The following is a 25,336-nucleotide window of genomic DNA, read 5'->3' as shown; positions in this document are numbered from 1 at the left end:
GCTAATAATAAACCCTGGGGAAAAGCTGCGGCTGGAAAGAGAAACACAGAGCAAACCCTGAGAATCTGCCTGCGCTTCACAGAGCTCCTTCAGCCCCCAGTTGCTAGTGGGGGCCTGGAGCCGCCTGGCCTTCTAGTGGGCATTGTGAGGGAGGTGGAGGGGGTCACCCTGTCTGTCCCCCAGTCTGTTCCCCACTAACCTCCTTGAACTCACCCTGTGACTCCCTGCTGAGGCTTAAAGACAACTCTGGATCCATTTAATAATGCCCCAGAGGGAAGGCTTGGGGAAGACTAGGCAGGGGGTTTCCAGCTGTGTGACCCTGGGCAAGGCTTGCCCCCCTCTGGGCTTTAATTCTCCCAACCAAAAAGCAAGAGGTTCGCCTGAGCTTCCAGAGCAGCCCCTTGTCCATGCTTATCTATGAGTCGATAAATGGTGCCCCCATCAAAGCACAACCTGGGTTTGGCTAAGCCCTGCCCAGCCCAGCTGCCGTGCCTGTTGGACCTGGAAGAAGTGAGCCTGGGACATAATGGTGGGGGAGGGGGAAGGGAAGAAGTGGAAGGCCGGTAGAGAGGGGGAAGGTGAGGTGGGACACTCTGAGTTACAAGGAGGCCGTGGGGCACGGAGGAGACACTTACTAGCTGGATGATCCAGGGCAAGTTACTCAACAGAGCCTCAGTCTCACCATCTGTGCAATGGGCTTAATACTTACTCGGTGTCAATTACATTAATAAAAGTATGTAAAGGGGCGCCTGGGTGGCTCAGTTGTTCAGCGTCTGCCTTCGGCTCAGGTCGTGATCCCAGCGTCCTGGGATCGAGCCCCACATCGGGCTCCCTGCTCCGCGGGAAGCCTGCTTCTCCCTCTCCCACTCCCCCCTGCTTGTGTTCCTGCTCTCGCTGTGTCTGTCAAATAAAATCTTTAAAAATATATAAATAAAAGCATGTAAAGGGCTTATCGGAGGGCCCGGCACATGGCACGCTCAGGACATGTCCCTCCTGCTCCCCCTCACTTCTCAAAGACGAATCAGAAGGCCTCAGCCCAGCTCTAGCCCCAAGCACGTGCAGGCTCAATCTGCTGCAGGTCAGGGGGTGCAAACCTGTGTGTGCTGGAGGTGGCCCCAGATGGGTTTGGTTCTCCTCCATGGTGTTCTCCAGAAGAGATGATATAGAATTGGCTTTATTTCTTCCTTAAGTGTTTGGTAGCTGCTCAGTGTTTCAATTCCGCGTGCAAATCCCAATTTCTAGCTGCTTTTGCAGCATCTGGAGATCTGATAACACAGGGCCTGCGTTCCCTTAGGACGGTGGCTGGCTGGAGCCGAGCAGCTTCTCCGTGCCTGTACCTTATGTTGCTTGTAATTCTTTGTCTTGGCTTGTTTTTCTATTTTTTTCCTTCTTTACATGCATAATTTGACATGAAACAGGAACAGGATCGTGTCACACATGCTCGGTTTCCCCTCCGGCGGGCTCGGCCTCCCGCCCCCTCACAGGAGCGCCCACCCCCCTCCATCCAGGGAACACCCACGCCATCCACCTGCGACACAGCCTTCGACCTGTCCCACATGCTCTGGAGTCATATTTTGACATACGTGTCTGTACAGAGGCACATGTTTGTAGGGAATATCTGCAGATTTTTCCCCCGTTTCATAAATATGAGGTTATGTTATGGAGGCGTTTCTGCGTTTAGCTTTTCGACCGTCCCCCCCACAGGTGCAGCCTGTCCCCCCAGATTGGGCTCGGTTCCTCAGCGCCTTTACTAATTCCATTCCCTCGGTGGCTCCTGCAGGCCTCTCCGCTGACGCCCCATTCTCTAGATCAGTGGGCCTTACATACCGAGGGACCACATGTTAGGATGAGGGGCCCTTGGATCCAGCTGACCACCATACGTGAGAACAGGGGTCTGTGAACTTTTCTCTAAACTTTAAAAAAAAAATACGATGAAGACTAGACTTTTCATTTTGCGGTATTCATCTCGACTTCTTTAGAGCAACTACCACACATTACTATAAACGTGGTCGCTTAAGACAACCAGAATGTATTCTCTTGCCGTTCTGGGGACTACAAGTCCGAATCAAGGAAGCGGCAGTTCTGGGCTCTCTCTGCAGGTGGTAGGGGGGGGTCCTGCCTTGCCCCTCTTAGCCCCTGGCAGCCCTGGGCTTGCAGCTGCTGAACCCCAATCCCCACCTCCATCTGTGCATCCAGGTTTCTCCATCCTGCCCCTGTCAGATTTAGGGCCCACCCTCAATCCAGAGTGATTTCCATCTCGAGATCCTTAACTCCTTCCCTCTGCAGAGGCCCCCTTTCCGAATAAGATCAGATTCTGAGGCTCAGAGTAGGTATGAATTTGGGGGGGGTGGCGCTCTTCAACCCACAATGGTTCTCTTTCAAATCTTACTTTTTTTTTTTTTACAGTGTCTTTATCCAATGTGTTGATCTACTAAGTGTATTTGTTTGCTCTCTCTTTCACGTTGGTGTCTGTTCGTTGGTTTTCTTACGCCCCAGTCCCTTGATCATCACTCACGGTGAATCGTATCTTACCAACATTTAACATTCTTTAAACTCCGTTTTGGCAGAACTCCTTTCTCCTGTGAGAATCCCTGGCTGCCCGGGTGTGGGGAGTATTCATCTAGAATAACTGCATCTGCTCCCCACTGCAGAAGGCCCTCCAGGCCAATCGACTACTGGGCACTAGCCTTGATCATTTCTTAGGCTGGGAGTGACTGCCGCTCAGAGCTCACGTATCTTCGGGCCTCAAGCCATAAGAAGAGCAGACTCTTCTTCTAAAGCGGTCCTGGCTTTATGGAAGTGTCTTGGCTCCAACTCCTTACCTTGTGCCAGCCCAAAGACTCCTCATTTCCTGACGCTAGTGGACATAAAGATTGGCCTCCAGAGTGCCATGTTCTGTTCTCTCTTCCACTCCCCCACACCATCCCCCCAACCCCACCCAAGCAAGCAGAAACATCAACTTTGCCACTTAAGATCCATGAAATCCTGGAGCAAAGGATTTAATCCTAAAACTCCTCCCCCTCTTCTTTGCCTTGTTAATGCTAACTTTCCCTTTAAGACTTAGCTTCCAATCACCTCCTCCAGGGAGCCTTCCTAGATTTCACCAGCTCCATCTGCCCATTGTTCCCAGACTGACACTTCTGAGCCTTTGCCCTACTGTGAAGCAACATGGTGTGGGCAGCACACTGCAAGCTCCTGGGTCCTACAGGTCGGTGTCAAGGAGAGACAGGGTGTCGGCAAGGGAGGTGTGGCAGGAGCATAGATGGGCGGGACGCAGCAGCATCAAGTGTGGACAGGCCTGAGCCCCAGGGAAGAAGTCGGATTTTAGCGGTCAGCGATGATGGCTCCAAGGAGGCTCAATCAGATGCCCACTTTGGAAGTGCCACTGCGGTGGCTAGGAATAAGAGTGGAGGCTGGCCAAGAAGCTGGACGGCCAGTTTGGAGGCAGCCAAATTCCCCAGCCCAGGTGGGTGATGATGGCCCTTGAGCAAAGGCTGTTCAGGGGCGGAGGGTGCGGACAGATTTATGAAATATTTAGGGAGCAAACATTCAACAAGTCTTGATGATGTGGAGGGGTGAGAGTGCCAGACGTCTGAGGCTCCCCCAGGGCAGCCATGGCCTCCCCCTCTCTCTCCTGCTCCCTTACCCACCTCGGACCCCCTCCTGGGTGCTCCCCCCCTCTCCGCCCCCCCCTCCCCTGGGCACTGATACACCAGGTGCTTTGGGTAGGAAGTCTAAAAGGGTTTCAGAGGGGCAGAGTGGGCTCCTGCCTTCCACAGTCTCCCCAAGGAGCCTCCCAAATAAATGTATTCATCCTTCCCCTACCTTCTCCTGGACACTTGGCTTGTGTGTTTCAGGATGGTTTGAATTTTTTCAAAAAAATTAAAATTCTCGGCCGGGCGAGCCAATTCCAGTGAATGACCACACAGTAAAACGTGACAAGGGCCCCATTCACAGGCCCCGACTGCGCGGAGCTGGCCAGGCGGCTGGAGGTGGCTCTTGATGAATCAACTTATGTTAGAAGGTCAGTGACTCAAAACCCCTGGGAGTCGGGCTGAATGGCGACCCGAGCATTTGTGATGTACATGGAAGTCAGTCTGTGTTGTCTTGGATGACAAGACCCCCATGATTTCTGATTGATTGACTGATTGATTTTTTTTTTAGTAATACAATCATGTTTTTCTTTGTAATTTGGGTCCACATAAAAACTTATTTTTACATTATTATAATTGTAATATCTGATTTTGTCTTTTTAAATGTTTATAATCACTTTTCCACATTACCATGGTAGTGTACATAATTACCTTTTTATTTTATGTTTTTAAAACCACGTTACTGAGGTGTAACTGACATGTAAAAAGCTGTAAATGTCTAACATAGATGACAAACGGGATAAATATACACCATGAAACCATCACCACCATGAAGGCCATGTACATATATACCACCTCCAAAAGTTTCCTCCCACGCTTTTTATAATTATTATTTTGTGTGTGTGTGTGTGTGTGTGTGTGTGTGTGTGTGTGTGTCAAGAATACTCTCCCAACGCCATGACTGCTAATTTCAAGTTGTTCATTCAACCAAAATTTATGGGGTCCATGCTGTGCCAGGGACTGTCCAAGGCCCAGAAACCCAGTGGTAAATGCCAGACCCTTGCTCTCACAGAGCTCCCCTTGAGTGGGGGAGTCAGACAACAAACCCATAAACTTGTTAAATACTTTAATGAGATAACTTTGAGCAGTGATGAGCACAAGGAAGAAGACAAAACAGGGTCACGGGATGGAGCATGAAGGGCAGACGCTACTTTTAGAAGATCCCTCTACGCAAGTGACGTCTTTTGAGAACAGGAGAACAAGAAAGAGGTGATCATGTCCCAGAGGGAAGAGCTGTGCCAAGGCCTTGAGGTGGGAACAAGGTGGCTATCATGAGATTGTGTGCATCAGAGTTGTAGGATCTGGAGGGTTAAGAGCGTCCAAAGATCAGCGAGCACTTGAGATGGAAGGTCACAGAAAATGAGCGAGCCAACGTGTGGCTGGATGGCTCACCAGCAAAGGCGGTGAACATACAACCACTCTAGGAGCCAACAATTCTACTCCTCAGTATGCTCTGATTAGAAACGAAAGCATACTCTGCAAGACGTATGCAAGAATGTCCATAGCAGCTTTTTCATAATGATCAAAAGCTGGCAACAGCCAATACATTGATCACCAGGAAACCAGCTCAACAAAGGGTGATGTATTCAGACACAGAATGTTAACAATACAAGGAAATGAAGCATGTACACACACAACCTAGATGCATCTCAAAAACCTATGCTGGGTGAAAGAAACCAGACACAAAAGAATATATACTGTAGGATTCCAGAATAGGCTAGACTAATTTAAGGTGGGAAAAAAATCAGGACAGTGGTCGCCTCTTGCGGTGGGGGGCGTCGATCAACTCAGAAAGGGTATGAGGAAACTTTTGGGGGTGATGATATTGCTGCAAATTTTCGTAGGTTTGCAACACGGAGGTTTTCACCTTTCCCAAAACTCACCGCTTAGAACTCTCAAGACTTGCACATATTGCTGTATAGAAATTTTACCTCAAAGAATAGAGAAGAACCATAAACAAATATTGAACTCTGGAATGCTAGAATATTTAGGACTGGAGTGAAGTGCACTGATGTTTCAAGTACATAAGAAAAAAGGTACGTGACACAGGGATTGTGTAGGTTAATTGAAGAATCTAGGCAGTGGGTGGATGGGTGTTCTTGTATCATTCTTTCAAATTGGAAAATTTTCACTCCCCGTGTTAACCCCCAATACACACATTTTGAACAAAAATCTTATATATTTAGGTTGGATCGATGACAATGCGAGTCACAGAAGACAATGTGCCTCTAACTTGTTTCTGTGTTTTGTTTTAACAAAGTCCGTTGTACAGAAATCAGTCTCACAAAAGTATAGGGATGGACAGAGATTTTTAAAAAGTTTCATCAAGCTCGGGATATTTATTTTGTTAACTTTTATCCAAAACAAGATAAATGGTGAAGCTTTAAAACATTCATTTTCAGGGCTTCTTCGGTAGCCAGTTTCAACAATTATCCTGAAAAATTGTAGTTAAATTTAATCTTTCAATGAAAAAAATGGATTCTGGACCCAGGAATTTTTTATGCATTGATTTTTTTGGATGGAAAATAAATTCCAGTCAAATTCAAAATTCCATTCCACTCCAATTTATTCAAAATTCAAAGTGTTTCATCGTTCTGTAAACTGGTAAGTTTTACAAATATGCAACATCAAGATATGTGTATACTACCTTGTTGTTAAGTGTTTTAAATTACGGAACACATTTTTTAAAGGTTTTATTTTTAAGTCATTTCTACACCCAACGTGGGGGCTCACACAACCCCAAGATCAAGAGTTGCATACTCTACTGACTGAGCCAGCCAGGTGCCCCAAATTATGGAACACATTATAACAATCTGCTGAAATTCTATTTTTTCCAAATTTCTAATTTTTTGTTTTTGTCCTTTGATCTTATCTGATATTAGAAAGCATGGTGATATGGAACCATATTGTGTCCACCGATGGTTGAATGGATAAAGAAATTTATACACACACATACACATACATAGACACACAGAGATATTCAGCCCCCCGAAAGGAGACCCTGCCATTTGCAACCACATGGATGAACTTGGAGGACATTATGCTGCATGAAATATGCCAGACACAGTAAAAAACCCTGCATGACCTCACTTATATGTGAAATCTAACAAAATCATAGAAGCAGGAAGTAGAATGAACAGTGCTTACCACGGGGCAGGTGATGGGAGATGTTGGTCAAAGGGCACAACACTGCAGTTATGTAGGATGATTAAGTCCAGAGGTCTAATGTACCGCATGGTGACTATAGTTAAGACTGAATTGAATCTTGGCAATTTATTAAGAGAGCAGATTTCAGGTGCTCTCAGCGCACACACACATACAAAGGTAACTGGGAAGGGATGATACGCTAATGATAGCTTGATCATAGCAATCACGTCACTGTGTATCTGTACAGCAAATGATCACATTTACCGCTTATATATATGCAATTTTTATTTTTAAAGAAAGTAGCAAGGACTGGAAACACGAGTCAGTGCCCAGTGACAGGGGATCTTAACTGTCCCATGGAGAAGCTTGGATTTTTCACCTTTTCTGAAAATGTCTGGGATTTTTGAAAAGGGTAATGACATGATTTAAAAAATAAAGTTTCTGGAAGATTCATCTGACATGTGTGCACAGGATGGCTAATTTAGTAAAAATGATATAACCATGAAAAAAATTTTAATAAAAAGCATGGCACAATTCTTTCCTGGCAGGAAGTATTCAGGTCATCAAAAATAACTGAGTATATTGCATAAATACACAAATCTGGTTGTCCAATTGACATATTTTAAAAAGTTGGGACAAACTTATGTTGCAGAAATTCCAAGAGTTTGTTCCATAGCTTGAATAGTTCCACAGGACCTTCCCCTTCATGACCATTTTACCTCGTAGAGAATAATGGCTGTTCGCAGGTAGCTCCCGTACTATGCCATGGTAAAGACAATCATTTTCAGCTTAGCATGTTAGCTTTCTGTAGTTCACACTTTTTCCCTCTTCACTAAGCCTACTGTTTAGTTTTGCTACTTTTTTTTTTTGGAAAGACATTCTCGATGAAGGGAAGCAGCGCATGGATTCACATTCTGGCCCAATCCCCTTAATCTGGGGAATTACTTTTCCTATCATAGCAACTTTGCCACCAAACACTCCTACGCAAAGCTAAACTCCAAGCCACATTTGCTGACTCTGATCATTCTCTTGGATCTTTCGACAATGTCAAGTTGCTATAAAAGTTTCAAATGCCGACTCTCACTCTCTATACTAACCTCACTGTGGACCAGTATTAGCACGAATCCACAAAACCCACTTTGACCGACCCCATACAGAGCCCTCTCTGGGAAATGATGGGGTGATCCAGGATGGGGTGTAAATCAGATGCTCTGAATCTGTAGTCTAGGAAGGAGACAGTCTGGGCAAACTAAATGCTCAGCCAGGCTACCAAATGTTTCTGAACACGCTTCTCCTAATACTGAGGGAGGTCATTGATCCAGATGGCCAACCCAGAGAGAATCTTAAACCCATGCTCCGTGACTTAGTCTGTTTGGTTCAGCAACACTGGGAAACCCTGATCCTTTGGGAGTTATGAGAAGGCCCCTTGGAAGCTCCTACCTTCTATTGTTCTCAAAATGGCTTTGAGAATATAACTATGGCCCCTCATTCCAGAAATATGCATGCACATATCCCAAAATATTGTTGCAGGGCCTTTATAGACCTCCTATAATCCATCCCAGGACATTCAAGGGATCCTAGGAAGCTTGCCTTGGAGGAATAAGTCAGCCGATCCCTGTACGACCTTCCCCTCAGGTGTGGGTATACCGAGGCTTGGGCTCATACTCAGGGCTCCCTCTTGTGGTGCCCCCCAAGTGCCGGAGTTCTCCAAGTAGGCAAGAGAGTCCTCGTGAGGCATGGCAAGGAGTCCAGATCCGCCCAATGATGTCTCCCATTCATCATCATGATCCTGCCTTCCTGATGTGCCTCAGGGAGTTTGGGGAAGCCCACTGTATGACCCTCCAGAAGGCAACCATTGAAACCTTTGGGGAAGGTGGGTTGCTGTTTTATTCTTCAATATTTGGATCAAAACACTTCCCAGAGAGTTAACCGTGGTCTGTTGTGTGGATCCTGGGGCTCCACTGGGGGCCACTTGCCACAATAGGCCATGAAAGCAAAGGGCAGGGAGAACTGGGCAATGTTGGGGAAGGGGGAGAGAGAGAGACGGGGGGGGTGAGAGAGAGGGAGATCAAGGTGCAGAATCTGGCAGGGACAGGCCATTCTCAGCCTATGTACTATATTAAGCTTGACTTAGTGGGAAGTCATGGTTGAGTTGTAATCAGGACAGCAACATTCACTTAGAAGCCTCTGGGATTGTTCTCCAGTATAAGCAAATGGCAGCTATCCAAGGAGAGCTGTTCTAAAAAGTGAGAGAGGAATCCTGAGCTCAAACACTAAACACTCGTCTATTGCAACCAGGTCGTGTATCTAGCTGTTGTCAGTAGGGACAACCTGAGAAACAAGAGTGACCCATTTCAACTTTTACAATGACATCTCTTAAGGGAGTTGAGGATGTTCTGAGGGAGATTTAGCCTGTGTGTGCGTGTGTGTGTGTGTTTCTGTTCTGGAGATAGAGGACGTTATCTTGGCCACCCTTGGGAGATCATCTAAGAAGCAATGTATAGAGTGCGCATGTAGGGTCCCCCCAAAACAGGTTACTCAGGGGTACGACAGTGGCTCAAGAGCCCTACTCTCCTGGAAAAGTGGTGTTTCAAAGGTCAGAAAGGAAAGGTGACTGAGCCCCAGTGTGGGAGACCCCAGGGTAGGGAAGAGTCCATTCCCGAGCTCCCGGGCAGCCCACCCCGAGAAGGCCTGCTTGAATCCACTCTGCCCAAATGGATTTCATGAAGCCTGGCTGATGTGTCGCAACCTTCAGCGTTTGAGGATACAGGCTGGGTCCTGCCCCATCCTTTTTGGCGGGATTGAATGACTTGCTCAAAAGGACACAGCCACTTAATGGCAGACTTGGGACGAGAACCCAGGCCTCCAGCCTCCAGCATCCAGCCCTACTGCTCCTCCAACTTTTGCACCTCTCGGAGCTCCAGAAACGACCCTCTTCTCTCCCGGGGAGCTGATGTCCTGGCATGGGTAGGGAAGAGGCACCTGAACGAATCATGACTGAAAAAGCAATCCCATCACAACCACACATGCAGAGACAGAGCACACTCAACCCCTCTGCAGACACAGTGGCTAGAGTAGATGCTCAGGGATCCCACCAGCCTCCGGCTCAACCCAGGACAGCTGGATGCAAGACGAGGGTGCCCTCAAGGAATAAGGACATTTATGGCGTCCTTCTATGCATTGAGATCTGCTTGAGTAATAAGATAGCTCAAGCATTTGCAGGGTAGAGAATTTACACCTGAGAGAAGGCCCTGCAGGTCTGATACGCTACAAGCCCATGGACATGTCCTTCCTCGGTGAAAGGTCATCTTAACCATCTCACGAAGTTTCGTCCCTTGGCCTTGCTGCCAAGGACCCCCAGAATACCACATGCCCTTGGGATATCCCTCTCAGGGCATGACAGAGCCAGCCTGGCCTCCGGGACAAAGTGTGGTGTCAAGGACTCATGCCAGGCCATTACTCAAACAAACCACCAATCTGAGGGCCGGAATAACAGCAATTATTTAAGTTTTCTTGGAAACCCTGAAATTTTCTTTCTTTTAGTCTGTACTAAGTTTTTCCTCTGGGCTTCAGAACAGACTTGCAATTGTCAGCACAAGAGCTCACTCTCCCTCCTTCCATACTCCCTTCTCCCCAAACACCACACACACACACACACACACACACACACACACACACACACACACACACACACACACTCATGGATGAGAAACCCATGCAGGCAGGGTCTTCTGTGGGTTGATAGACAGCCTGTGATTCCAGGCAATTTGAGCCCTTCCTCTGTGACACCTAGTCAGTGTAATAGAACCTAGTGTCTCAGCAAGACTCAGCAGGTGGATGCGCCCCGGTGGGCGAAAAGGATGATGGTGTTGGGGATGTGGCTGGTAAAAAGGCCCCTCTTCCAACAGCTTAAACCCCCAGAGAAGGGGCCCAGCAAATTAAGCAACATACAGTTCCTTTGCCCCCAGTGGATCCAACCAGGGAGCCCCTTGATCTCTGCAGCCAGTAGGCGGCGCCCTTGTGTCCGTTACCCAGCGTGGTGGAGCCAGAAGCTCCCACCTCTACCTGAGCCTTGTCACTGACGTGCCTCTCCCAGAGTGGCCCCTGATGACCTGCAGCTACCACCTAGAACCAGCTGCTCCAGAAACAGCACCCCGCGGCTCCCTCCATCGCTAACTGCACGAGCAAGGGCTCTGCTGGCCTCTCTTGTCCTGTTGTCGTCATTGCCCAGACTCTACCTGGGGTCCCCAGTGACATCACTTCCTCAACCCTCAACGCACCCATTTTCCAGTAGTTGTGCCCAGAGTACCGGAGCTAACTGAAACAAGACTGGGACTTACATGTTAAAGTAGCCTTCGGTTGGGAGGCGAGGGCTGCTTCTGGAAAATGTTAACGCTTTCCTGTTGGACGCCAAGCCCGCTTGGAACTAAGCTTCAAACGAAACCTCATCTGTAAAATGAGGGGGTTGGACGATCCCAGAGAGCCATTCTGACTCTGACAGTTTATGCTACTATGAAAAGTAAACCCAACAGAGCCCCGGGTGGGGGAGCCAAGGGCTACTTCTGGTTGGCGTGGTATTGTCACAAATAACGCGGTTGTGAATCAGTTTTTATTTTCAGCCCTGCAGCTGATAGATTAATTTCTCTTTTATGGGCCACACTCTGCATAATTCCAAGAAAATCATCACCAACCACCAGATAGGAGGACCCTGATGTACAAACCTCAGGCTGAGTAGCCGTTGGAAGGCTTGGCTCCAGGTGAAAAGAGGCTGTCATGGTTGCCCCCCTCCCTGTGGAGTTGCCATGGAGACCACCCTTCTCCCTCTCCATCCGTAGTCAGGAGGTCTGTGGGTAGGTCCCACCTACCCGTTCCCCAGATGTGAATTTCATGTGTCCAATCCCGGGTCAGGCAAATCCATCATCCTTGAAGAGATCTCAAAGATGGACAGACAGAAGCTCTGTCTTCTGGATGGCTGGGCAAATTTAATTTGGCCACGTAATTTTGGCTTGGGGGTTTACTGTTTATTTGTTTAATTATTTAATGATTTTTTATGGCATTCCTCCATTTGGGTACAGTCTTCCTGAGACCTCCTAAGCTCTTTATTTGGAAAAGAAAAAGATCTCTTTATTTTTATTTATTTATTTATTTATTTATTTTAAAGACAGAAAGGAGAGAGGTTTATAGTCATTTCAGTTGGAAGGCCAAAACCACCAAACAGAGAAATGTGTTTAGAGGACACCAGCCAGGAATGAGATGAACTGCAGCTAAGACCAGAGGACGGTTTCTAAATTGACAAAGCAAGGAGCTTTCTCTTTACCCCAGTGTGAAATTCTCTAGGATCCTGGAATCTCCACACTGAAAGGGACCTCAGAAGTCACCTCGTGCAACCACCCAGCCGATGACAATCTCCGGTCCTTCATTCTTGGCAATTGTCACCCATTCTCTACTTCCCTGGGTGGCCCGTTCTATGTTCTTATACCTCAGAGGGGAAAAAATCTTCTGGAGTTCTGAAGTGGAGTTGAAATTGGCCTCCCTGTAACCTGACGTCTGCCAGGGGCAAGTCTGTTCTCAGGAGGTCCATGCGGGGATGAACTACTCTAGTCCAAGCTGGCTTGGACAACACCCTTTGTAACAACCCTTCAAATATTCTCAGCAGCTCTCACGTCTCCATCTCTTCCAGCCTTATTCTCCCAGTTCTTTTCATCACTCCTCACTTCATGGTCCTTTCCAGACTCTTCACCCTCCTGGCCACTTGCCTCCGGATGCTTTCCAAGTGGTCAGCGTCCCTCTTCCACTGTGGCTAGGGCCTGGCCGTGATGCCTCCTGATGCTGTGCTGATGAGCTGATGGATGTCGGGACAAGCCCAAACTTGAAGTTGCAAAGCCACATGCTGATATCACAACAGAAACTGACCCCAGGACACATCCCTCCCTGTCTTCAGGATTGATCAGCTGGCAACATGTGGTGTGCTGTCCACCATGAGAACCACATCCTTAAATGTGTTTCTAGGGGATCAAAGTGTAGCTGGAAGTGATTTACTTTTTCGTTCAATGAATGCTTAGCATTTATCTGCTAAGATCTTGTTACTGGTCATAGAAGTTAGCCTTTGGAGCTATGACAATAAATGCCATGGTCTCTATCCTCAAGGAGGTTAAATTAAATAATCTACAAAAGCCCAATTGGACCAGATGGGCCAACTCTAAGCAACTTTGGAGGAACACTGCTTATGACAAATATATATGCAGTCATAAATGACTGGAGATGGAAGGAACCTCAGGAAGCTTGAATTCATATCCCCTGGTTTATAGATGGGCAAACTGAGCTCCAGAACTTGTTCATCCACCTGGCCATCCATCCACCCCTCCCCACAACCAGTGTATTCATTGAACAGCCACCCTATGCAAAGTAATATATTTGTCCAATGCGAACAGCAATAGCACATAAGGAGGGATAAGTAACTTCACTGGTGCCTGGATAAAGAGCTCCAGTTGAATGATCTGGCCAAGGAAATCCACTTGGTTGGCATCAGAGGCAGGATCAGAAACCAGATCTTCTGACATCGGGCCCTGGGCTTTTCCCAATGCACCATGCTATCACTCATAAATGACGAGATGGTAGACAATGGAGCATATGCTCTATTTTGGGGAACTCTGCCCAGATGGACTCCTATTTGGACATTGCAGGCAATATGTCTGTAACGGGTGAATGTGCTGGCTGTACAGAAATAATGTTTCACCTCTGCAAAGCCAGAGGCATTCCTGTCTGTCTGCCAGGAGCACAGATAATCCCTCCTTAGCCCTTGCCAACAGTCTACCAGAATTCTCTCCCAGGATCCACCAAAGAGAAAATCCAACTTGCTTTCCCAATCTTTGGGCCCCACGGGATTGGATGTTCCTGGTTTTTCTAAAAATTTTCTAAAATGTCCTCCTTCCTTGGTTCCCAGGGTGCATCTCTCTCCACCACCCCCTTGAGTCCTCTTTCCCCAACCCTGACCAGCATCCATTCTCTTAGTCCATCCGTCTTAGTCCATCTGGTTCAAAACACAGAGATAAAATTTCCTCTTTTGTAGAAGTTAGTCATCTATAGAAGATCCTTAGGGATTCCTCCCCTAGACTGGTTTGAACTGATCCACTCATCTAGCCATGAATCCATCCTTCATCCTTCAAGAACACTCCAGCTTACTCTGGGATGGCTAGGTCATGTTCCGGGGAAGCCAGAGCCCTGTTCCCCAAGCCCCAGGTGGTATCACATCTCAGCTAAGGCTTCTGGCATATGCATTCACCAGGCGTTCAAGCCATGCCCAGCCAGCGCGATCCAGCAAAGCAGCCCTACTACCCGCTGCCCCGACGCTTGCCGGGGACTTAGGCACCCTGCCCACTCACCTCATCCATACTGTCCAGACCTGCTCAAGATACAGGCTCCCTTTGCCAAGGGCCCTCCACTCCAGAACCCACAGCCCCTCACTTTCCTTTCACCTTTGAGTATAAGATCAAGGCCAAGCGCGTGTGCCAGGCTACCCTACGCATGGAGATGCTTTCCCATCAGAAGGCCTTGCTGGACAGCAAATGGCCATCTTGCTCCTCTAGGAGGGAGGCCTCTCTCTCCTGAGACTGGGCCATAACCGGAAATCAGGCCCTATTTTAGGATAGGCAGCTGGGTGCTCAGGGCTCCCCAGAGCTGAGCAAAGCCCCTCTGTGCAGCTCACTTCCAATGCCTTCCCTCCTTAGCCTCCTCTCTACACTATCCACCTCTGTTCCAAATGCCAGTGTCACGCCCTCCTCTATGGCTCTTTTCAAAGAGGAGAAGGGAAGAAGAGGCGGGCTGTATATTAGCCGAACGTCCTGAGCCTTCCCAGGAGCGTGGATGCAAATGGCCAGGAGAAAACCCCTTTCAGGCTGTGTTGAAGCACACGGAGCTACCAGCATCCCGGCGTGATCTTCCAGGTGTCCATGTAAAGATTTTCCATCTGATCCCATTTATATCTGCACCCGGCTTCCAAGGCTTATGGAAAATCAGAGCTGAGAGGGCCCTCAGAGACCAACCCATGCAATATCCCGCTGTGCAGATGGGAAAACCAAAGCTCGGGGAATTCCTGAGGTCACTCAGTGGGGCTGAGACAGAGCCAGAACTAGAGGCAGAGGGCCAGTCCACTGGGCAGGAAGGAGACAGTGAGCTACCTTCTCACTGACATAAGACCCCCTGATGGCTGGGGGTTCTGGGTTCTGCCCCTGAAACTTGGGATCACACAAGTGCCCATGCCTGACTTGGGAGCCTGCAGAATGGGACAGGCTAGGAACAGCCCAGCAAGGACTTGAGCTTCATGTTCCCTACCAAGGGCCTGACCACCTGGGTAACCAGCCAATTTCGAGGAAGGACCCTCTTCCTGGCCGTTCTGCCCACTGCCAGGATACCTGGCCAGGAGGCAGCCCTACTACCTGCTCGCTGCCCCGATGGTTGCCGGGGACTTAGGCAACCCTGCCGGCTCACCTCATCCCTCGTGTCCAGACCTGCTCGAGATATAGGCTCCCTATGCCAAGGGCCCTCTACTCCAGAGAATCCAGGTCCGTTTTCAGGGACTGAGCTCCCAGTGTACTAAAAAATACAGAAATGCCAGAATAGGGTTACAAAAATCAAGGTGTGTTTAAAACATTTCCTGTGAACAAATTAATAGTCCACACACACACACACACACCAAACATAATGCAACTATTAGTCGTGCTATTCACAAAATAATCATAGAGATTATATAAATATAAATTCAGAGCATGATGAAGCCCTCCTTCAGCAAATCCCTGTGAGCGGGAGTGAAACCTCCCTCCATAGTAACATCTCAAGTAGAAATGCGAAAACTTTCCGGGATGTGAGACAGGGACCAAACAGCAATCTTGTGTCCCAGGCCCACGTCCTTGACTGGCCCGACCTCGGATGGGCACAGCATGAGGGATCCCACCTGAAGGTGAACGGGGTGGGGGCTCAGAGACTGGGCCTCAGACGGCTGCCTCCCAGCCCCCCACCCCACCCCCAGCCCCCAGCCCCTACCTCAGGGAGAAAGAGGGAAACCAGGCTGCCCCCAGGGACAGCTCAGGAGTCTAGGGCTGCTGGTGGGCAGCCATCCCTGACTGAATGGGGCCTTTTTATATCACATCACCCTGGGGGGGGGGGAACGTAATCCCTCCCCAACTACACAGAGCACTGTTCACACGGCTCAGGAAACAAAATAAATATATTCTCCCTCAAAGACCCCACAACGGGGCTTTTTCATGGCAGAGAATCAAGAAGAGCCCCTTCCCTCGACGTGGCTGAGGGGCTGCTCATCCCTGCAGGCTTTGCCCGACTCTTCCTGGGACTCAGGGTTCATGACCAGGGACACCTGGTCATGGCCTGGTATGGACAGGGGCCTGTGGGTAGGTCTTGAACCTAGCCTGTAAGTGTCCGGGGAAAGGAAAGAGGCAAGAGAGAAACCCAACATTTATTGATTTCCTACTGTGCGTCGGGCAGGTTAGAGACCCAGTGAGGGCACTCTTGATGGATGAAAGTATCTGCAAATTAGATTCCTCAGGACTGAAGGTGGGGGCACTCACTTCAGGTTACTGTTGAGACTCTGGTCACCCATGCAAAGTTCCAGGCCAAATGTATACTTAGGGGGAGCTGTCATTACAACTGGCCCAGAACTGTCTTGTGCCCCCATGTCTTTGGGGCACTTAGTTTCAGGGGATGTCAACCAGCCCCCAAAAGACTTCTCTCTAATTTGACCTATTCCCTGGTCACAGCCAAACCAAATCAACAGGCCCACCTCCACCTCTCCCACACATCCACCCACCAGGGCCCTCTTCCTGGAACCACCTTTTCCTTTCTGCTTTCCTTTCTCTAAGATTGTGGGGAGCCATAATAATACAGATAATACTCAGGAAATGTTTACTCTGGCCCAAACACCTCTGAACTCAAGCATCACCTCTTACAGGAAGCCTTCCCTGATTTCACCTAGCTTTGTGACTATCTGTCCAAGTGTCTCTCCCCAACTGGGTGGGAGGACCTAGAGGGCAGGGCCTTGTCCCCCATCTCTGAGTGCCCAGTGCCCTTCTGAGAGATGACCCTAGGGCTTGGGTGAATGCCCCCACCAAATCCAGGTGCTTGTAGTGCACCTTGAACTAGACACACAGTGTCATTGTGACAACGTAGGGATCAGCATCCTGGCTGCGAGTCGTGGGCCATGCCATTTAACCATCTAAGCTTTCTTTTTTGCTTTATTCATTTTTGGTTTTTGCTAGCTTTAACTTCAAGGGCAACAAGTTGGGTGAATCACATCCTTTAGTTTCAGGTATATTATCAACATCAGTTAATGCAAAGCCCTCTTTTTATTTCATCTCTTTTTTTGCAGCTTCAATTGACATTAAACACACTGCACATATTTAAAGTGCAATCTGATGAGTTTCGGCATGTGTATACACCTGAGAAGCAAGTGCCGTAATCAAGATAAGGCACCAATCTGTCTCATCCCCAAGTTTCCTTGAACCCTTTAGTAATCCCTCCCACCCACCTCTCCCCTCTCCCAACCCCCCACTCTGGAGGCAACCACTCATCTGCTTTCCATCACTCTAGACTACTTTGCATTTTCTAGGAGTTTATGTTAAGTGGAATCACACAGTCTGGATTCTGTCATTCAGCATAATTATTTTTGGAGTCATTCATATTGCTGTGTGTATCGGTGTTTTTTTTCCTCTTTAATTGTTGAGTGGTATTCCATTGTATGCTTAGGGTATAATCTGTTCATCCATTTATCTGTTGATGGACATGTGGGTTGTTTCCAGCTTGGAGCTATTACAAATAAAGCTTCTATGATCATGCATATAGACATCTCGGTGTAGACATATGCTTTCATTTCTCTCTCGAAGTAGAATGGCTGGGTCGTATTTTATTTTATAATAGTCTTTCTTTCCCAACATTTACTTTCTATCTCCCTTAAGTATCCGCTCTGATGTTTACCATATGCTCTTAAATATGCACATATTCTCATAAAATGTGCACAGCTATTTTATGTGTGTGTTTGGAGGGGGGGATGTTAACTTACATACACGGTACCATGCTGGAAATCTAGTTCTGTTTCTTACTTGTTTCAGTTGATTCTATTTTTCGAGGTCCACAAATGCACATCCTGCAATTAGAAGTGCAACATCCCATAGTATGTCCCACCACCTGATTTAGCCCTCCCTCTGATGAACACCACGGGGGAGTCCAAGGCAGCATTCCCGTAAGTAATGCCCCAGGGAACATGTAATCCTTCCGGCCCCCTTGCCAACCTGCAGACGCCCCGAGTGTTGGATCTCTGGGCCCCGAGTTGTGCACTTACATGCTATTACCAAGGGCTTCTGGCTCTCCTGCTGTTGCAGTGCCTGAAGCAGCTCATAACATGCCCTCCGCCAGTGGCCCAGCCCGCGCCCCCTCACATCCTGGCCAGCGCTTGGTACTGTCCACTTTGCTAATCTTCGTCATTCTCATGGTTGTCGAGCAATAGGGTGCTTCCAGATATATTTGTCTAATTACTAATGAGATTGAGCCTCTTTTCAAATACTTGTTAGCTCTGAGGACTTCTCTTTCTGTGAATTACCAATTCATAGTCTTCGCTCAGAAACATTTGCATTTCCCAGCTTTTCCTTATTGATTGGCAGGAGCTCCTTTTTTTTAATTTGAATTGAGATATAACTTACATCACATGAAGTGCCCAGATCTTCAGTGTGGAGCTTCAGGGTGGAGCATGCTTACACTAGTGTGACCACTGCTCAGATCAGGGTTTAGAGCATTTCCAGCTCCCACAAAGGCTCCCTGTGTCCCCACAGTCAGTAACCTCTTAAAGCGACCACTACTCTGATCTCTGTCACTTTAGGTCAGTTTTCCTGCCCTAAAACCTCATATGGATGGAGTCATAAGGTATGTTCCCCTTTGTGTCTGGCTCTTTTCACACAATATTATCTGTGACATCCATTTATGTTGTGTCCGCAGCACTAGGGTATGCTTTTTCATTGCTGCATAATATTCTACTGCATGCCTATACCATAATTTATTTATTTCTTTGTTAATGGACATTTGGGTTGTTTCCAGGTTGGAGCTAGTATATATGAATAAGGCTTCTATGACTATGAACATTACTGAATAAGTCTTTTGATGGATAGAAGCACTCAGTCCAGTCAGGAGTGGAACTGTTGCACCATGGGGATTTTGTAGGCTTAGCTTTAATGGGCACTGCCAAACATTTTTCTAAAGTGTTTGCACCCTGTTGTACCAGCAGTGTATGAAAATTCCAGTTGTTCCTTGTCTCTGCCAATACTTGATATTTTCAATTTTTTAAACTGTAGCCACACTGGTGGGTTTTGTAAACAATCTGTATATCCTACGAGATTTACCTCTTTAAGGTTTTATACATTGTAAATGTAAATTTCATCTACATCTTTGTCCACCCTATATGGTATCTGTCTCCTCATACGTAAATGGGGATAATACTACCTACCTTCAAAATCCTGGCAAACAATGGGTACTGAATTCATACCACTATACATTTCTTGTCTCCACCACCAGAATTTTGCTCTAACACGGCAGGGACTGGACTTTAATTTGTGTTAGGGCCTCAGCTTGGAGCCAGCAAGGAGCAGTTTTTCGATAAAGTTTTTCGATTGAATAAATGATGGAGCCTTCCAGAAGCGATATCCAGATTGCGATTCAAGGATCTGTGTGCGGGAATGAGGGGTTGTGGCAACGAAGTGGGGAGCGGGGTTGGGGGCGGGGAACATTTCTCTACAGGAGGCCAACCGGTGTCCAGTTGGTGGGGGGAGGCCTCTCCTCCAGGCATCCAGCCCTGGACTCCAGGAGCAAGGACCCGGGTGGGTGGGAGCGGGGACACCGAGAGGTGGCAGCTTTCCTCTTGAGCACCGGTCTGCCCTGCTGTCTGCCCCAGTGCTGTACCCTTTATGGGCCACTCTTGCGGGGGGGGGGGGGGGGGGGGGAAGGACCAGGAGGAAGAAAGAGGGAGTGAGGGGGGAAGGAGGAGGGGGAGGGGAGAAGAGGGGAAAGAAGATGGGGGAGGGTAAGGGAAGGAGATGATAAGAGGATGGAGGGGGGAGAGAGAGAGAAGGGGGAGGGCAGAGGAGGGGGATGGGAGAGGGGAAGGAGGAGGGGGAGGAGGGGGAATGGGGGAAGGAGGGGGTGGCTGACGCTAGCCCCGCCCCCGCGCGCCCGCGGGAGCCTCCCCCCCTCTCCCCCGGGTCCCACTGCCCTGGGCGGGCGCCTCTGGCCGCCCAGCGGAGGCGCCTCGCCGCCTCGCCGCCTCGCCACCTGGCCGGCCCGGCCGCCGCCTTCCCCGGCGCCCGCCGCCGCCGCCGCCCCTCCGCCCTCAGAGCGGTGCGCAGGCCCGGCTGGGCAGCCACAGGGGCGCCCGCCGCCTGCGGCCTCGCCTCCCCCGACAAACAGCACTTCTCTCAGCCACTGGGATCGCCGGTCCCGCACCGAACTCTTACAGACTCTCAGTTAAGAGTCAGTCCACCCCTCCCTCCCTCCCTTTACCCACCCGAGCCCCAGAGAAGGCAAGCAGTCGGCCCAAGGTCACACGGTGAATTAGGAACCGTCAGCCCTGGGATCCGGGTCCTGCCACGCCTCTGCTGCGTGTCCAGCGCGCGGGCAAGTCACTCGATTATGCCTCCCCAGTGCCCCTCGGCGTGCTGGTGCTCAGAGTCAGAGACTCGCGGCTGGGTTCACCGACCCTCACGGGTCCTCTGCCTTCCCTCTGCTTCTCCTAACATCCCATTCTCCATCCAGCAGCCAAAGTGAACTTGTAGAAGAGAGATCTGATCCCCGCACCCCCTGTTTCAAAGCCCCCGAGTACAGACGAAAGCCAGCCACATGGCCACGGGCCCCTGCTTTCACTCCCCTCTGCCCACTGAGCTCGGACCCCTAGCCTGTCTTGTCCCCCAACCTGCCAAATTCATTTCCACCCTAGGGACTTCACACCCATTGTTCCCTCTTCCCCAAACACTGCTTCCCTAGGGGCTCTTAAGCAGGGGCATCTATGGATTGAGCTGGAGTTCAATTTCATCACTGTCCCGTGTAACCCCTCTGTGTATGACGTTATGAGTTTAAAAACATCACTTTGGGAAGGGTTCCATAGGCTTCACTACGTGGCCCAGTGCCTGAGGCACAGAAGAGTTTAGAAACCCCTAGACCTTTGCACGACTGGCTCTTCCTCGTCATTGTCATCTCCTCGGGGGGGGGGGGGGCCTTCCTTGGCTATGTCAGCCAACGCTGCTCCCCTTCTCATCCAGTCACGGCCTAGCACAATGGCTCTCAAAGTGTAGTCCCTGACCAGCAGCATTAGCCTTGCTTGGGAACTTGTCCAAAATTATGTGCTTAGGACTCACCCCAGACCTACTGAATCAGAAACTCTGGAGGTAGGGCCCAGCCCTGGGTTTTAACAACCCGTCCAGGTGATGCTGACGTTGGATTTTCAAGGGGGGAGAAAACGCTGGGCCGGCATTGTCTCCCTAGGCTATCACAGCTATGGCAGCCCCCTGAGGAAAGCTGGAAGCCCAGGGGCCTTGGAAAGGGGAAGTGCTGTGGGGGCAACGGTGGAGGGGGGGGCGGGCTGAGTCATAAGGTGGAGCTACCTTAGACGGAGAGCCCACAGAGGACTGGGCTGTCTTGAAAGGGCCCAGTTGAACTTCAGTGGGTGTGGGGCTTGGGGAGCCCTGTGGGCTGGCAGGGGTCAGCACTGAGGTGGAGAGGAGAAGCACGTCTTCCTCTCTGCACTTCCCATGTGGCAGGAGAGGGGCTGGCATTCCCCTGGGCACTCCTACTCCTGGCCGGGTCTGAACATTAACCTGTGTCCCTGAGGTCCCATTTGGAACCGGCCACAGTCGCTCCCAGCTCATAACCAGCCTGTTCTCCTGACTTCTGCCCCATTGCCCACAGGAAGGGCCAGGGCAATCCCAGGGCCTCCCATCCTGAGCTCTTTCCTGTGCATTTTCCAGGAGGACCAGATGTTTCTGCAACCTGAGCCTGAGCCCATTCTGCAGACCAGAGAGCTGGGTTCTTGTTGCCAGTCCCTGGGAGCTGCCCGACACAGCCTACAGAGTGGCTAGGTGCAGCCTGCAGCCTCTGGCTTTGGTGGAGTCGTCAAGGGGAACTTTTCGCCCAGTTCCTGTGGGTCCCTGGTCTCTGGCTTCTGTGCAGTTCCCAGGTGCCCCCCCCCACCCCGCAGGGGGAAAAACGAGACACTTTTAATTGACTTCCTCAATCTGATGATAGAGTATTGAGTATCAATAGACCGCAGGCAAGCTATTTTCAGTCATGATTTCAGACGGGAGCAGAAGCCCGGCTGCCACCACCGTCCTGCCACGCCGCCTCAGGGGATGAGCTCACCCCTGTCTGCTAGCATAGCATCATTTGCTGCGGCCAGGCAGCCTGATTCAGGATCTCCCGAGGGAAAGTTCTAGGAAGTGGGGGCGGGGGAGGGGGGTGTAAGCAGTTCCAGCAGTGTGCCTGAACCAGAGCCTGCCAGAGGCCAGCCTGGAGTCAGCAGACCTGGCCACTCTCCTAGCTCAGCCTCTTCCTGGCTGGGGAACACTGAGCAGGTGACTTGACCAACCCATGCCTCAGTTGCCTTGCCTTCAAGAGAAAGTTGAAGCAGATGGCAACATTGGCTCTGGAATTCTACAATGAGGCCTGGGCACCTTTCTCCCTCTGTCTTATCTTAGAGTCCTGAGCCTTAACTTTGTGTGCCGTGGTCAAGATACGGATCACCAACTTGATGACATTCATGGGTCCTGGGTTTGGTTACAACTTCCCCACTTGCATGTCCTTCCTGACCTCAGCCAACCATCCTGGCCACAGGATTAGAGACATCATCTCCAAACTGTTGAGGGCACCTCATAGGCATGTCTACACTCTGGCTCTAGTGTGAGCAACATAAATTGAAGGTGGAGATGTGTCCAGGATGCTGTGGGCACTTCTCGTCCTCACAACTCCCTGCCAGACCACTACCCTAGACCTTTCACTCAGCATCATCCTATCTGACCTACGTGCCACCCCTCCCCTAGCAGTCCATGAGTTCAAGGGCAGGGAGGGGATCCTATGTCCTGTGCATCTACAGGACCCAGTCGGAGCTCAGTGAGCCATCATGGAACAAATGAATGAGGAAGTGAATGAATGGATGGGTGGCTGGATGCATGGATGAATGAAAGCAAGCAAGCAAGCCCCGTGAGGCACGCTTGCTTGCTACCCTGCGTGTATGTGTGTGTCGTTGCTAGGTGAGGGAGAGGCCAGGATTAGTCACAACCAACCAGGAGGGGGCTTGAGGGCTTTGCCTGGAAACCTTCTCTCTCAGTCACGGTCTGCAGACTCAAGAACAGGGAGAAGCTTTCCTCCAGGAGAAAAGCCATAGAATCATGGAATGTTGGCTCCAAGCAAAAACCACAGGTCACTTAATCCGCACCCCTCCAATGGGGAGACCAAGGCCCAGACAGGTTCAGTTCCCGCCTCCACACTGAGCTCATCATGGAAACTGTTGTTTTTCCATGAAAAAGGAGCCTGGGGGTAGGGGAGAAGGGGCAGGGGGAGGAGTCAGTATTAAACAGACCAATTGTTAATCACAGAGAAAGCCCGTGCCTTCCCAAGGGCCTGACCGGCCCAGGGCAGGGGGCTCACAGAGTAAAGGGGGCTCGCCAAGCTCCAGGGGTGCCAGCTCTCCCGGGCTGGGCCACCGGGCGTTATGTAACCAAGCCAGAGGCTCCAAGAAACACCTAGGCTGGCCTGGTGCTCATCTTGGACCGCGGTTTCCAGCTATTTCCTACAGAGGGAGGTTTTGCTGAGCACAGGGTTTTCTGCATTTTCCATCCGTTTGCTATTAAAGAAAAGCAGGAGACAAAATATGAAATCTTTCCCTGAGGTTGCCAGAAATCTCCCAGTTCTGAAGAAGGAAGAGCTTAAGCTCTGTCCCGTGGTCCCTAGACGCCTGGTCCCTAGGTGCGTCTGAGGCAGCAGGAGCTGATCCCAAGGTGAAATGTGCTCCAACCAGCAGCTCCCTTGGGGCCTGGCAGGGAGCGGGTGCTGAGCCCTCGTCCTGTGGCTGGGCTGGAGCTTACAGTGCTCCAGGAGGAAAGGTGGGGAGAGGATGGGGCAGACCAGCTCCGAAGCATCAAGAGCCCTGGAGGAAGGAGCTCTAGTTAGAAGGCTTAAGTCAACTCTGGGGTGGTTGAAACAAGGAAGGCCCTACGAAAATTTCATTTGCACCAAAAAATTCATCATTAAAATTCTCACCTCAGTCTTAATGCCATATCTCCACAAAGCCCCACATGGGGAAAAAGGACAGATGTCGTTAATACATTCCTGTGGGGAGAGCACCTTGGGAAGCCAGAGGGGCCCTGGCAGGGGTGGACGATGGGTCAAGAAAGGTCTGGAGCACAGGACCTTCATAGGAGGGCAAGCCTAGAGGATATCAGCTCCCAGGTCCCACGAGATCGGTGTCAGCGAGGTCTGCCTGGACCCCCACCCAAGGATGGGAGCAGAAAGACCTCATGGGAAGATGCCCACATTCTGGATGCAGAGTGAGCTGAACATGAGGAGGTAGAGCTATGTCCAGGATGTCCTCATATCTTTGCGTCCCAAGTCCGTCTATCCCCAGGCCCTCGGGCCACTCCCCTGCACAGGTGGGAGGCAGCTGAGAAAGCCTGATGCCCCAGAGTCAACCACCTGCCGTCAGGGTCAGCGCCACCCCTGCAGAGTCTGGGTGATGGGGGCAGTAGCTGACTTCTCTCTCTGCCTCTGTTACTTCATCTGTGAAATGGAAATAATGGCGGCATCTCCAGGCAAGGGGTGGGGTGGAGGGGGTAGGCAGCGGATATGAGGGTTGAGATAAAGCAACAAAGCGAATAATACGGCTCCGGGGGCATGTCCAGTGCTCAGTAAATGTTAGCTGCTAGGAAACGGATGTTTGGGAGCTGAATAAGGACAGCTCTGGGGCATCTGCAGGCAGCGTGTGGGGCCCAGCAGTGGGGTGAGGCAGGGCACTACAGAAAGGGGTGAGGAAAGAGCCCTGCCCCCAGAGCTGTCCGGTAAAGCGTGGGCCTAATGGAAGGACAACTGCCTTAAGGGCGGAGGCAGGAGGTTCTGTGAAGCTTCTTGGGAGCTCCCAAACCCCTGTGCCCACAAAGTACCTCATCCTTAAGCGTCTCCACACCATGCCTCGCAGTGCACTGGGTGCTGAGTTCTGGCGTCCCCCCTGGACTGAGTTCCCTGAGGCAGGGAGGGCGTCGTCCCATGCTGGCTCAGCCTCTTAGCACACCAGCACAGCAGGGGTGCACACACACCGAAGATTTTTTTCTGAAAAAAAGCTGGAGTTCTGATATTTCTAAGAGAAGCATCCAAGTCCCCATCACAGGAAAAATCAGAATTTTGCCGGACTCCCTTCCACTTCCATTGTTTTAGTGTGCCCTTCATATTGATTTACATATGGGGGCATATTCTTTTAGGTCCATCACAACTTTCAAAGTCTTTTT

General features: G+C 50.0%; 1 long non-coding RNA gene across 1 annotated transcript; it reads left to right on the top strand.

Moving 5' to 3' along the window:
- Window positions 1-3,895: 3,895 nt before the first annotated feature.
- On the top strand, window positions 3,896-6,151 carry LOC114223240 (uncharacterized). The gene is made up of 3 exons (XR_003612107.1): window positions 3,896-4,024; window positions 5,498-5,689; window positions 6,056-6,151. It is a non-coding gene; the product is annotated as an uncharacterized LOC114223240 (long non-coding RNA).
- Window positions 6,152-25,336: the final 19,185 nt, after the last annotated feature.

The sequence above is a fragment of the Eumetopias jubatus genome, unplaced genomic scaffold, assembly GCF_037043125.1.
Source record: "Eumetopias jubatus isolate StellerSeaLion01/CBP00866 unplaced genomic scaffold, mEumJub1_p1.0 scaffold_7, whole genome shotgun sequence".
NCBI lineage: Eukaryota > Metazoa > Chordata > Mammalia > Carnivora > Otariidae > Eumetopias > Eumetopias jubatus.
Note: the sequence above shows the minus strand (reverse complement) of the source record. Positions and strands in the feature narration are given on the sequence as shown.